This window comes from Myotis myotis, unplaced genomic scaffold, assembly GCF_014108235.1.
Source record: "Myotis myotis isolate mMyoMyo1 unplaced genomic scaffold, mMyoMyo1.p scaffold_m19_p_5, whole genome shotgun sequence".
Taxonomy (NCBI): Eukaryota; Metazoa; Chordata; class Mammalia; order Chiroptera; family Vespertilionidae; genus Myotis; species Myotis myotis.
Genome location: NW_023416357.1, coordinates 56,247,973 through 56,264,136, shown reverse-complemented (window position 1 = coordinate 56,264,136; position 16,164 = coordinate 56,247,973).

The following is a 16,164-nucleotide window of genomic DNA, read 5'->3' as shown; positions in this document are numbered from 1 at the left end:
TTCTTAAGATTCATGAGGCTGTTTTCTTTTTGAAATTTATAAATGGAACTCATAAATACTTCTATTTTCCCCTGATATTTCAAAAATATTGGCTACCCTTGTTTTAGAGGCTTTTTGACATTTCTAATAATCTCTCAGAATGAATAATCTCTCAAAATAACCCAGATTTTAAGTCTTCCCTCTCTTCCAGTGCTAGGCCATTAACTCTTATCCCTAAACTCATGGGACTTGGTGTGTGTGTGTGTGTGTGTGTGTGTGTGTGTGTGTATGTGTAACAGATGAATTGTATTTTTAAACAGATTGTCCTTGAGGTCATGGCAGGACAGTGGATGTGGACTTCTGAAAGCAGTCTGATATCAGAGAGATCAGGGAGTTGTCAGGGAGCAGAATGTCTTTGGAAGAATATATCTGACTGTGGATGCTGGTTCTAAACATGACATCAGTCTCTTGATGTCCAAGACCCTTCAAGGGTTCCAGATAGAGATAAAAGTTGTGCCCTAATCTGTTTGCCTTTAGAAACTTTGGTTTGCTTTTCAAAGATTTGTGTAATAATGTCCTTTTCAGTGTGGTGGTCCTGAAGTTTTTATTTTGCTGTTCCTAGAATTGTTCCATTAGGTCTGTGAGTTTCACTCTTATTGACACAAAGGAAAAGGTCTTTGTGGCACTAGTTAAAAATAGTCTTTTGTTTTCAAAGAAAAGGTATGTCATAAGATCTGCTGTTGTTTGCTCCTTTCCCATTAGTTATATATATATATATATATATATATATATATATATATATATATATAAACTGTAAAAAGGTAATATCTTCTTGCCTTGGCCAGATGGTTCAGTTGGTTGGAGCCTCATCCCATACACCAAAAAGGTTGCAGGCCTGATTCCCAGTCAGAGAACATACCTGGGCTGTGGTTCAATCCCAAGTTGGGGTGAATATGAGGCAACAGATTGATGTTTCTCTTTCTCTTTCTCTTTTTCTTCCTCTTTCTCTCTTCCTCCCCCACCCTCTCTCTCTCTCAAATCAATAAAATATATATATATATAGATATATAGATATATATATATATTATATATATATATATATATATCTATATATATATATATATATATAAAACATATACTCAGGTGGGGATTTAAAATAAAAAGGGTAATTATGTTCCCATCTGGAGGAATACCCACAGGTATTCTAAAGACACTCTTTTTAATAGTATGAAATATATCTCTCTACAGAGTCTTAGTCCCATTTTCTCCAATGTCATAGTCCCATTTTATCTTTAAACTGGTCAAAAGATTACTTTATATTTAAAATAATATTTTCTGATTCAGAAATAAAATACAAAATAAAACATTGCCAGTACGGAGGAATAGGGTTGTACAACAAGGATAAAAACACTAAACAACACCAGTGAATTCCCCCAAATTCCCAACAGCTACTTCTAACTTAAAACAAGTCAATCAACTAGATAAAGATTTATTAACCTTTACTACCTGTACCCAAAATACTTCACTAAGTTTCAGTCCTATAAGAAACTGGGCATTTCAAAATACTTAAGTGCACACACAATAATAGGCTAATTATTAGCTAAGAAAAATCTACCTGTGGTGGTAAGCTTTATATAAAAGCAATGCAATCCAATTTACTGACAATCCTATCTAATAAAAGGGTAATATGCAAATTAAGCATCACTCCGTCACAAATATGGCAGCGCCCATAGCCATAAGATGGCGGTGCCCAGTCCTCACAGCCCCGCCGGAGTCCCCCAGTCCCGGTGGGGTGGCCGCTGAGAGCGGGCAGTGTGAGCGGCCTGGCAGAATGCTTGCTTTGTCACCCTGGTGAAGAGGCAAGCATTCTGCGCCCGGCCATGGATGGGCCGCTGGGCCGCGGAGAACCTCTGGGCAGCAGGTGCAGAGCGGCCAGGCCCCGCAGAGAGCTACTGGTGCATGGATTTGTGCACAGGGCTACTAGTATTAGACATAAAGAATTTCTCAGCTTAAGCAAGCATGAGGATTAGGGAGACCATTACTCAATGACTCAGGCATTGTTTGTTCGTCTTTCTCATTATTGAATAAAAATTTAAAAAAAAAACCCTTGACATTGCACCTGGCTTTGTCCTCTTTACTTTTTAAAAAAAAATACATTTTATTGACTTTTTACAGAGAGGAAAGGAGAGGGATAGAGAGCTAGAAACATCGATGAGAGAGAAACATTGATCAGCTGCCTCCTGCACACCCTTTACTGGGGATGTGCCCACAACCAAGGTACATGCCCTTGACCAGAATCAAACCTGGAACCTTTCAGTCAGCAGGCCGATGCTCTATCCACTGAGCCAAACTGGTTAGGGTGTGTCCTCTTTACTTTTATTTATTTAATTTTTTTAAACATCAATGCTTTTTTAAAAATTATTTTTTGTAATATATTTTTATTGATTTCAGATAGGAAGGGAGAGGGAGTGAGACACAGAAACATCAATGATGAGAGAGAATCATTGATCGGCTGCCTCCTGCACACCCCAACTCAGGATCGAGCCCACAACTGGGCATGTGCCCTTGACTGCAATCGAATCCGGGACACTTCAGTATGCAGGCCGACACTCTATCCACTGAGCCAAACTGGCTAGGACTGTCCTCTTTATGGCTTTTCAAAACCCAACACTAAGATTGAAAATGATCCCAACTGCCCTATAAACACTCCACTATTCATACTGAGGTAGTTCCCTCATAGTATAACCTCAGAAGAGCTAGAATGAGCCAATCTCAGGCAGATAAATACCAGCTGTACAAATCAAGAGGAACTTCTCCATAAGACATAACCACAGAGCTGAAGTATTTCTAAAATTACTAAATGTGTAGAGTCTTAATTTTCACAGGTTTTTGTTTTGGGGTTACTTTTTGTTTGGTGTTGCTTCCTTTCTTTATAATTTGGTATTGTATTTCCTTTGTTTATAATTTTTGTTTTTTAGATTAGAAAATAACAATTTCCAGGATGTCCCTGTTAAAATAACATAAATCATTCTGTTACACATATTTGTCCTGCACTAAATTAGACCCATAGTAGAGTCAATTATCCTGTTAAATGTATAAGTAAGTTAACAAAGAGTTAAAAGAGGGACGGTCTTAAAGTTATTATAATCTGAAATGGACACATTGAGGAATTACTGGGTATTTAATATATCATTAAGCCACAGCCTACTTCTCAGGAAGTTATTCGTAGAAGGCAAAAAGAAATTGCCCTTTTGCCATTGGCAATAGGAAGGTAATTCCAGCATCACAATCATCTTCCCTTTTTACACAGAGACTCTTATTTATATACATGTGTTTTCTAGGGGAGGACAGAGTAGAGTTTAGTAAAGAATCAAAATGCTTAGCTCTACTTTTTAAAAGAAATCTGATAAATAGCCCACATCATTTTCAACCTGTCTGCCAAATCCTGAGGAAATTTCAAAGATGAGTAAAATCTATAGGTTTAAGTTCTTTTCAATTTCTCTGGTTTCCTCAAGTAATGGAGTTTGATGGTTAAGTGCACTGCAGGAGGTAAGAAGTCTTAGCAAATAACCTTAGCAGAGCTCCTGAGACCTCATGGAGCTACACTGTAAATGCTACAGAAACTCTAGAGGGCCTGTGTTCATGGGCTAGCTTCTTCGTGTATGTTGTTAGTGTCACATGGCTTCTGCTTAGTGTCTTTTGACTTCTGACTCTCGGTTATCAGTCTGTATCTTTCTATGGGATTCACATGCTTAAAAAAGTCATCTTTTAAAAGTTTTGATTGGTTCAAAGAGTCATTATTTATTTGTAATTTAGGAAAAGAAAAATTATAAAAATACCTGCATTATATTTTGTGGTGTAAGTGGGGCCACTAAGTTGTAGATAATGCCATAGTGAAGGCAGGGACATAAGGAGCTACGAGGAATTTCCTATTTCTATTCTTTATTATAATTCTCCTTCACTGTCACTAAAGTGCTGATACTCCCTATTGTTTGCATTGTTCTTACCTTACATAAATTTCTGCCATCACATTACTTTCTTGTTTAAGGGCCCTTCATCTCAACCTGCTACTTATATATTTTATTGAATTTTGCTTTACAAAACATCTGTGTCACAAAATTGTTGAGATTTGTTTTTCCAGCAATCGAGCTTACTATTCAGCTTATTTAAGAAATTACTACCTCTCTCTCTCTCTCATGCACGCACACATGCACACACACATGTACACACAGATACACACACGCACACACCTCTAGTTTGAACACCTGGTCTCTGGTCTCTTTCCATGCATTACAACAAAGAGGAGGATGAATTTTTACATCCTGAATAGTTCAAAGAGTTTACTTTTCCCTCATTAGATAGAAACATAAACATAATGACATTTCCTGGAGGCCAACTTAAATCCATTGTCCTTGATCCATAATTAAGGCTGTTTCTGGGCAATAGTTTCAAATTCACTATACTAGGACTATAATATTATTACAGAAAGAAAAACTTTCCTAGTTTCTCATATTTTCATTTATTCTTCGTTTTTTCACATCCTTATAACCACTAAGCCTTTCCACTTTATTATCTTACCTTCCCATGTCATCATCCATTCTATTCCTACCAGATTTAACCATTCAGAAAAAAAAGTCATTTCCCACTTTATTCTTAAAGTAGGAAAGATCTGTCACTTTTCTTTCTTTCAAATCTGAAGTTTCTGGGAGAGAGAATTTCAGTTTATTTATTCAGCTGTTCTAGCAATACTTTAAAATTCACCACTTATGCAAACTACCTGTACAATTATGTAAAAATTAATGACAAAAAGATATTGATTTTTTTCAGAGTCTCATCTGTAGTTAATTCTGTCTCATACAGCTTTTCATCAGGGTAGGCAGATAATAAGTTAACTCAAAAAACACTGTAGCACTGTTGTTATAGCTGGACCTAAATGCAATACTGGAACTTCTTGTGATCATCTATTCTTTTTTCTAATACCCACCCAAGGGTATAGTTATTGATGAGAGAGAGAGAGAGAGAGAGAGAGAGAGAGAGAGAGAGAGAGAGAGAGAGAGAGAGAGAAAAGTTGATGTGAGAAACACTGATTGGTTGCCTCCCATACTTGCCTGAACCGGGGATTGAATCCACAACCTAGTTATGTGCCTGACTGGAAATGAAGCCAGCAGCCTTTTGGTGCACAGGACAGCACTCCAACCAACTGATACAACCAGCCAGGGCTCATCTACTCTTAATTATGCTCATTCCAAGCATACCGATGCCAAACAAAAAATTTTATGTTATGAAATACAATCAAAATTTTCTTGAATAGTTTTCTTGAAAAATAAGTTAAATACAAAGTACCTAAATTATCATGGGAATAGAAGTTCATAAACCACACCTCCATGTCTTCTTTAAAGAAAATAGAACATATTTGAGGATTATTAATTAATTCTAAAAATTCATTAAAAATTAACAAGTAAAATTTTACACCTACTTAATTTAACTATCCAACAAATACTTATTTAGTGTTTCTACACCTTGTACATAAAATGAAAATATTCATATAACTTTGTATACTACATTTTCAATATACTTTTACATATATGTTCCAATCTATATAAAATACATTGTACCCAAAAAAAATCCATGTGTATAAAATCCCTCAGACTGTAAGAATAACATGTATTCTGAATCAATAACTCTCATTGGTTCTTCCATGACATGTGGTCTTGTCATCTGAAAAACAGTGCCTTGTCTTAAAAATCCTTACCATCCCTTGAACTTCTATTTGCCATCTCTGGAAATGTAATCAAGAAAGCCAACTGTTCTTTACCAGCATTTATATCAAGTCCTGTCACTGCTCCAAAGGAGCCATTACAGTGAATAATTTTATGAGAGGGTTGGACCCAACGGAGCCTAAAAAACTCAATATCTATTGTGTCAAACAAACTTGCAAAAAAAAGGCCCCCAATTTGACTTTCAAATACAGAGTGAAATCACTCACCCAAGATCAATAATGTGCATGTTAAAAGTCTCCCAATACATAAAAATATGAGTCATTTTATTCTAGTTTATCAATGACTCCTCTTGCCCAAAAGTACCCTAATCAGAGCCAGGAACAGTCCTTCATTGATTGATACAACCATTCTTCCTCTAGCCTTTAAAAATGCAAAATGTTTTAAATTTTAAGTCATTTGTCAAGAACTATCTCATTTGTGGCACCCAAATAAGCTATCTGCTAATCTTTCATAGAGTCGGTCTTATCTACTATGCCTGAAATTGCTCTAATTTTCTAGTACAATTAAATTAACCCATTGGCTCCAAAGAGTCATATATTTTCTTTAAAAATAATATAAAACAATTTGGCTTATCAAATTAATAACATTGATGCTTTGGAAATCTTGAGATTATACCAAATGATTATATAAAAGAATATGATAATTTAATGATGGGAAAACAGAGGGTTCTTACTGATAAGGACAACTGTAAGAAAAGTATATCTTCCAACCCTCCTTCATTGTATAGCAGCTAAGTGGTATGAGATGGATTGCCTTCCCCCCTCCATCTTCAAAGTTGGACTAATGAAATTAACCCATTTGGGTCATTTATTGATTCAGGTATGATAACATAACTAAGGCCTCAGCCAATCAGAACATGGGATTCCTCTGATATAGTTAATGGTTTACAAGTGGGTGGGTACAGAATTTCTCTTGCCAAAGTAAGATTCCGGACGATTATTTCATGGTTGGGAGAGGAAATCCCATCTTCCCCTAGATCTATGCAAGAACTACAGTGTGGCCCTAACTGGTTTGGCTCAGTGAACAGAGCATCGGCCTGCGGACTGAAAGGTCCCAGGTTCGATTCTGGTCAAGGGCATGTACTTTGGTTGCAGGCACATCCCCAGTAGGGGGTGTGCAGGAGGCAGCTGATCGATGTTTCTCTCTCATATAGATGTTTCTAACTCTCTATTTCTCTCCCTTCTTCTCTGTAAAAAATAATAAAATATATTTTTTTAAAAAAAGAACTACAGTGTGGATTCTATATCTGACACCCTTGTTGTAATCATATGATAAACCATCCCAGGGCAAGTTGAATGTGCAGAGGACAGCACTGAGAGACTCAGAGGCATGGGACTGCCATCTTAATATGATCCAAGTCATTAATATTTGGATCAAACCAACCCTAAAGCTCCCATTCTCACAGGATTTTCTACTTATATAAGCAAATAAATTACCATTGAACCAAGATTTAGAGCACTACATTTTTGATAAGTGATATCCAGATAGAGGATTAAGAAAGAAAACAAAAAGTAAACAAAATATGGGAAGAAAAAATGAGAGCTAAAGAAGCTCTACTAGTACCTGAATTTTCCCTAGGATCTCCATGAGGTTATATCTAAAATTCTGAAGATTTCTCAAAAATTAACTAAATCATAAAACTCAACTGCATGATGGCAACTCAACACCTAATGGCAGAAAATTAGTCATTACAAATATCTACTGAGTTTTTTCTTCCCATGTCTTCCAGAGGCATCAAATTCCTGGAGAGCTTCCATAGCATCATGTCACTGAGGAGCGATCTGTTGGTTGTCATCGGTTGTCCATGCTGACAGCCACTGGATGAACACCCCCCTATCTGTCCTCTCAGTGGTCACACCTCCCAACTGCCACACAGGTTTCAGATCATCGGTTAAGGCACTCTGCATACTCTAGCCATGAGATCCATTTGAATTAGTTCACTTTTTCTCAGCCACCTCTAAGCACCTCTGTGTGTCACAGAGAATTCATAGGTGCTCTCCTCCAACACCCTAAGCATAGCAGAGAATCAAGGGTGGTAGTGCTGCCTGTGTATTTGCACCTAAACTACCAGTCCCTCCATTATGTTCTCTAGTGTTGCATCGAGCTAGGGCAGGAAATTTTGTTTTTTTTTTCTTGGGCTCTGCTCATGAAATGAGAAGAAAAATATCATCTATTTGCAGATGCCCGAGTTGCTTGGGTATTCTCATAATGAACTTGAAATGGGCTGCAAAACCAAACTCTCTTGAGTCCCCACTGACTCCTTTCTTCAACAAAGGGTTTATCTGTGGTAGATGAAGCAGACAGAATAATGCCTCCTGAAAAATGTCCACAATCCAGCCCATGGAACAGGTGAATATATTACAGTACATGACAAAGGGGACTTTACAAATGGCATTAAATTAAGGACCTTGTGATGAGATTATCCAGAATTACTGGGTGGGCCAGTATCATTACAATAGTCCCAATGAAAGAAAGATACAGTCAGAGTCAGAAAGATTTGAAGATGCTATGCTGCTGATTTTGAAGACAGAAGAAAAGGCCATGAGTCAAGGAATCAAGCAGCCTCTTAGCCAGGGGTGGGCAAACTTTTTGACTCGAGGGCCACAATGGGTTCTTAAACTGGACCGGAGGGCCGGAACAAAAGCATGGATGGAGTGTTTGTGTGAACTAATATAAATTCAAAGTAAACATCATTACATAAAAGGGTACGGTCTTTTTTTTTTTTTTTAGTTTTATTCATTTCAAACGGCCAGATCCAGCCCGCGGGCTGTAGTTTGCCCACGCTGCTCTAGACACTTGAAGTGGCAAGAAAACAGATTTTACCCTAGAAACTCCAGATAAAATGTAATCCTGCCAACCCATTTTGCACTTCTGACCCCCAGGACTATAAGATCGTTATGTATGTTTTGTTTTAAGCCACAGAGTTTGTGGTAAATTTTTATAGCAGCAATAGTAAAGCAATAATTCCTAAAAATTTATTCCAACCCTTTCTGATTTATGTCCCAAATTGATGTCGCCTAGGTGTTCTGTGATAGCAGTTCCTTATAATAACGAGACTTTAAATCTAGCAGCCAGGTAGGGATAGGTCCCAGTGACTACTGCAAATATGTCATCAGTGGAAAAAGGGGGAGTGCAGATTCATTAATATCCCACAACAGTGTCCCATTACTGAGTAACTTAGTGGATAAATTCATATAAGATAGATATCAGTGATAGAAAATGTGTTATACATGTTATAATCCAAAACTGTATTGCTGTGTCATTTGCTACTCATTTATTGCAAATCCATGCTTTTTGACTTCCTAGAAAGACAAAAACTGATGTATGAGATGTTTCTGGATATTGGTTTGCTTGAAGCCAGTAAAATCATGGGTAGCTATAAGGTGTAAATAGCAACCACAGAAAATAAGACTAAAAATCTTATGTAAATATTTCTGTGTTTATATTTTTACTTATATGGATAAAATGTACCCATAGATAGATGCAGTATGTGTGACTTCAGACATATATTCAATTACTGGCTGGCTTCATGTGGAATCATGGTTTCCAAAAACAACAGGAGTTAAGTAGCCATGTATTCCTTAACAGCATCCATTGATACCAAAACATCAGTACCTCATTCAAATTAGCATTCTGTTCTATTTTAAGGTGTCAGATAGATGCCTTATCCTAGAAAATCATTACTTAGAGCTAGGGTCCAAGACCTTCTTCAGCAAAGTGTCCTAGGGTGAATATATATATAAAAAAAAGCACATTCCTGGTTACTATTGAAGAGCTATTGATACAGAGACCCAGGCATTTGCATTTTAGCAAGTTCACTGAGTGATTCTTAATAGGTCCTAAAGTTTAAAAGCCCATGGCCCAGTCACAGAAGGGCTAATTTGTCCATGGCTCAAAGGATGAGACAGTGTTTTCCTCAGACTCTGAAAGAAAGATAAATTGGAATATCTTAATCTGATCAAATTTGTGGATCCAAAAGCATCAGTACCTTCCTGGTGGGTTGAATGGTTGAACATCTAAATTTGTGCATTGCTTTCCTCACTTGATTAAATTACAAAATTTATTTCTTCTTCCAGAGTTTAGAAAAAGGAAATCTAAGTTAGGACTCATATAGCTCATTTTATACTTTGATTTTTATATATAAAGTATCCAAACTTCTCAGTCTGTCCCCACTAATTACATAGCTGGCCTTAGCAGCAAGAATTCCCAGCACCACCATTGTGTGGTCCTTCTTTTTTAATGAATGGTGTGTCTTGGTTCTGAGTAGAGTTCTGGCTTTGCCTAGAGTCAGCCTGGGCACAGGCTGCTTGTGATGCAAGCCCTTCCATTAATACAATCAGCAGTGAAACCATGGAAAGTTTCAATGTCTCAATCACACATAGGAAATGAGGCTAAACTTTTCATCCTTTCATCAACATAAGCAGTGGGCCAGCTCATCATCGTTGCCTGAAAATGCCAGGACTAGCAAATTATCCCTTCAGGTAGAGGTTATACAGCTTGGCAGAATTTTATTTGCCTCCCATTTGGAGGGTTGCAATTAATTCACTTTTTAAAAAAAATCTCATTCTGCCACATAAGCACATGTAGGCATGACAAGCCATAGAGAATCATTTAAGATGTGTACCTTCTAATTGAGTTATTTAATATTTCTTATCTCCAATATTCCATCTCTCAAGGTATCTTTCTTTGCTTAACTATGGATTGAATTCTTTACAATGTGTACATATAAGGGAAGAATATCCCTGGGCGATTCAGCTTTCTGAATCCATCCCTTGAAGTTGGTCCTTAACAGTGTAATAGTCACTGAATGAGGCAAAAGGTTAAAGGTGGTGGGCGTTTGTTTTGTTTTGTTTTTCTGCCAGTACCTTTTCTAGAAATTATATCTCTAGAAATTATATAAATCTTTAAAATTCAAAGATAAAAGTCATGCTCAACCTGACTTAGCTCAGTTTGGTTCTCCTAACTCTCCCCTGCAGCCACTTCCTCTCTAGGAGATGACATTCATATTCATACCTTCAGAGTGTAGCCTCACACACATTTCTAGGTGAATAACTCTGTGAGATGTCTCTATTTTCTATTCTCCAAGCACCAAACCTACATTTTCTATGCCTGACTATGCCTTTCAGTGCAGCTGAAGCAATGTCACACCAAACGTAAGTCCAAACCTTCACCGTTATCCCTCCAACGCCCCAAAGGCGTTACTTTCAGATAAAAGTCTGGACTAGCACCATGCAATGAAAATACAATGAAGACACAAATAGATGCCATGTATGCGAGCTAAGTATGTAATTTTAAGTCTAGTAGCCACATGAAAGAACGTAAAGAGAAAGAAGTGAAATTAGTATTTATAATATATATGTAATAATATGTAGTTAATAATACATTTTAACTGAATTTAAAATATTACCATTTTAACATGTCATTAGTATAAAATGTATTAATGAGACATTTTCATCATTTTATTTCACACTAAGTCTTAAAAATCTGGTATGAGGAGAAACCAAGATGGCGGCATAGGTTAACGCCGGAGTTTGCTGCCTCGAACAACCACTTCAAAAATACAACTAAAAGACGGAATGGACATCACCCAGAACCACAGGAAGGCTGGCTGAGTGGAAGTTCTACAACTAGGAGGAAAGAGAATAGCATACCGAGACTCAGAGGAAGCGCAGTGCTGAAGTCAAATACTAAGGTGCAGAGTGCATGTGGAGCGGGCTGGCGGCTGAGGGCGCGGTTGTCTGTTTCAATCGGGAGGGAGTCTCAGACTCTGAGCTCCAGATCCGGGCGAGTCTCTAGAGACCCAGACTCAAACGGGCGAGGCGGGACTGTCTGGCTTCGGTCTGAACCCGAAGGCAGCTTTCTCTCCAAGGTTTGCAGCAGTTTCTGGGATTCTGAGAGGCAAAGCCCCTGGGGACGGGACTGAGAGCAGCCATAACTGCTCGCTCAGCCCACCCTGTTGATCCCCTGGGACCCATCTGGCCCAAGCCCTGCACAGAGGCATTTGCCGGATAGCCTCAGGCAAAGGCTAGATTAGCACCTCCCTAGAGGACAGAAGTTCTCTCACTGCAGTCACAGCTGATTCTCACAGCCACTTGGCCTGAGGGCAAATCCCCCCTAGTATTACCTACAACAATCAAGGCTTAACTACAACAAGACTGCGCACAAAGACCACTAGGGGGTGCACCAAGAAAACAAAAAAAATATGGAGACAAAGAAACAGGACGCAAATATCAGAAATGGAAGATATAGAGCTCAAAACCACACTTTTAAGATATTTCAATAATTTTCTAGAAACTGCCGATAAATGTAGTGAGATCCTCAAGAAATCTAATGAGACCCTCGATGTTGTGATAAAGAACCAACTAGAAATTAAGCATACACTGACTGAAATAAAGAATATTATACAGACTCCCAACAGCAGACCAGAGGAGCGCAAGAATCAAGTCAAAGATTTGAAATGCGAAGAAGCAAAAAACACCCAACCGGAAAAGCAAAATGAAAAAAGAATCCAAAAATGCGAAGATAGTGTAAGGAGCCTCTGGGACAGCTTCATGCATACCAACATCAGAATTATAGGGGTGCCAGAGGATGAGAGAGAGCAGGATATTGAAAACCTATTTGAAGAAATAATGACAGAAAACTTCCCCTACCTGGTGAAAGAAATAGACTTACAGGTCCAAGAAGCACGGAGAACCCCAAACAAAAGGAATCCAAAGAGGACCACACCAAGACACATCATAATTAAAATGCCAAGAGCAAAAGACAAAGAGAGAATCTTAAAAGCAGCAAGAGAAAGAAACTCAGTTACCTACAAGGGAATACCCATACGACTGTCAGCGGATTTCTCAACAGAAACTTTGCAGGCCAGAAGGGAGTGGCAAGAAATATTCAAAGTGATGAATACCAAGAACCTACAACCAAGATTACTTTATCCAGCAAAGCTATCATTCAGAATTGAAGGTCAGATAAAGAGCTTCACAGCTAAGGAAAAGCTAAAGGAGTTCATCACCACCAAACCAGGATTATATGAAATGCTGAAAGGTATCCTTTAAGAAGAGGAAGAAGAAGAAAAAGGTAAAGATACAAATTATGAACAGCAAATATGCATCTATCAACAAGTGAATCTAAGAATTAAGTGAATAAATAATCTGATGAACAGAATGAACTGGTGATTATAATAGAATCAGGGACATAGAAAGGGGATGGACTGACTATTCTTGGGGGGGAAAGGGGTGTGGGAGAGGCGGGAAGAGACTGGACAAAAATCGTGCACCTATGGATGAGGACAGTGGGTGGGGAGTGAGGGCGGAGGGTGGGGCGGGAACTGGGGGGAGGGGAGTTATGGGGGGGGGAGGAGCAAATGTAATAATCTGAACAATAAAGATTTAATTTAAAAAAAAATCTGGTATGAATTTTCCACTTAACAACATGTTTTAATGGAACTACTAGCTACCATATTGGACAGTGCAGTTGTAGATCCAATAATCTGTAACTCAAGGTTATCCTCACTTATGACTCCCTCATGGAAGCCTATCTTTCCTGTCTCAGCACCTACTTCTCCTCCTTAAGCATTCACACTCCAAACAGACTTGAGTCTTCTCTCAATACTTCCTGCTCCCTCGTCCTCACTTTTTTCTGCCTTTCAAATTCCTTCCCACATTTCATGGTTTCCCTGCTCTGAGAACACTTGCAGAACATGTATATCTGTTTAAGTAACCATAAATGATTCAGATTCATATAAATCAATATCCCTTCAAGTTTCTATTCTCCTGCATGTTTCCCCGTGTTGTCACTTTTACTGTCCCTTCTACCGTGGTAACTGACAGTGTCCTAACATGATATTAAGCTCTGCAAAAATAAGAGGTCAGTCAGAGCCTTTTTTAATGTTTTAGTGCCTAAAAAATAGAAGTAAATTCAGTGTCTTCCCCAAGACGATACTAAAATGTAACTCAGGGATCAGATGCCCTATTATCATTAGAGAGCAGCCATCTGTAGCATAAGCATCTGCTGACTCCTTTACAGAAGATTCATGGGCCATTGAGTCATTCAATCATTAACTTATTCCTTTGGCATTTAAGTATTGAGCTCTTGCTCTCTCTACTGTTACTGAGAACTTCATCACCCTTTTCCCAAAAAAATATCCTCCCTACCAAATTTCTTAAAATAGTCTTTAAAAATCTCCATCCAAGAAGAATAAAATTTTATTTTAAAAGGATTTTTCCAAAGATTAAAAGAGCATACCTGATTATTTCTTAACCAACTGAACCATAACTCCTTGCTTAAAGATAAAAGACAAAAAAATAGTCATCCTAAAGTTAATGAGTTTTATATTAAATAATCATATCCTCTTTTATAAAAGCAGCCAAACGTAGGTATATGACTTGTTGATATAAATACTGAAACCTACTTTCCCTAATATAGAACAAATATATTCTATCCATATCAGTATATAACATTATTTTCCTACTATGTTTTAAATTCTAGTCAAGTCTTATCATTGTACACTAGTAAAATACAATACAAAAATAAAACTATACATTTTATGAACAATATTTTCTTTGGGAATTTATAACAGAGTTACATGCAGAATTCTATTCTAATTATGTCTTAATTTTTAAAATATGAAACTTTAGGGAAAATTAAAAAAGTGATCACATACCAGATCTCAAATGAAGATCCACTAAAATGAAACATATACAACCTTGAGATGTTATGGCTAAATAATAAGAAAAGTTATAGTCACAATTTCCAGTCTGTGAAAGACTTCTTAAAGTATGAAACATGGCTTATTTAACTCAAACAAATGTAGAAAATTATTCAAATTAGATGACTATAAAAACTATTCTCTTTGCAATGACTGCAAGGAGAATCCCACCTGAGATTGTATTAAAGACTAGAGGCCCAGTGCACTTAATTTGTGCACTGGTAGGGTCCTTAGCAGCTGTTGGCTGGGTACTCCCTCCCTTCCCCTGGCCGGCCCGCCCCCTGGTTGAACTCCAAGAAGAACTCCGGTCAAGGGGGCAATTTGCATACTATGCTTTTATTATATAGGATAAGTAAAATATGGAAACAAATTAAATCTCCAACACTAGTTAAGCAACTAGTTAGGCAAATATATAACAGACACTACACACTCATTAAAAAAGATATAGATCATTTATGTTTACTGACATGGAGAAATAGTTATCACATATTGCCGAGTGAAAATAAAAAAAGAACAGGTTAGAAAACATTATGTATAGCATGATTTCATTCATGTAAAATTGATAATTAGTAGGTACAAACTTTATAGTCAAAAAGTTAGATTATGCAAACAACTTTTTTGATATACAGTTTTGATATACAGTTTTCAACACTTTATTTCCTCTCAGTAGTAGAAAACTTACATTTGCCTATTCATGTTAAACTAAGTTATTCCAATTTAAAATTTATTTTGGCCTAGGAAGTTGGCATGTGAAGATGGGTGATACCAGCATTAAAATAGTGATGTAATACTTCTCAAAAATACCATGATGTTTTTCTATGTACTTTGATATACACCAAAGGAGAATTTAGCAAACTCTTCTCCTAGATCCATCTAAAAATGAATATTCAAATCCTGTATGTTACTGAGATTATTTGAAATCTCTCTCAACTTAAACCTCACCCACAGGGTCTTTATGGATTTCTAATCCATATTACTGAATTTCATGAAGTCACATAGTAGTTACAGGCCAAAAAAATGACAACCCACAGATGTAGGTTTTAATGCTGTCTGTCCTGATTGTAATAGCTGTGACCCTGGGCAAGGTAAGTAACTTTTAAGTCTCAGGATCCTAATCTATGAAATGGAATAAAGAATAATACCTTCTCAAATGGTTATGAAAGTCAGTGCATAAAATAAATGTAAAACATTAAATATGCAAAAAACAAAAGGTTCTCAATAGAAGTTTGCTACCAGAATGAGAGCTCAGAATACCACACTGCCTGCTGCCACCAACTCTCCTCTGAGAGTTATTCTGCGTGTTCTACCAGGATGTGATCTTCCCCAGCAAAGGGCTTTTTTTTACTCTACCCCTGCAGGAAACACCTGAAATAAGTAACTAACACTGCCTGGTCCACAGACCTGATCCAACTATGTACTTGCTAATGGTATGAATTTGAACAACTTCCTTAGCATCTTTGAAACTTATCTACAGAATGGGGATATTATTCCGTGCACTCAAGGATTATACCAGAAATAATCTATAAATAATGCTTAGTACAATACTAAGATATAGAAAATACACCATATGTGACAGCTATTTCTTAGTGAGCACTAATAGCTGGTCTCTTCTAATTCTCTTGCCTTAGCATTATTTTTTCTCAATTACCTGGCTATCATAATAAAGAAAGACCATTTTCTGTCTTCTCAATCATAGAAGGA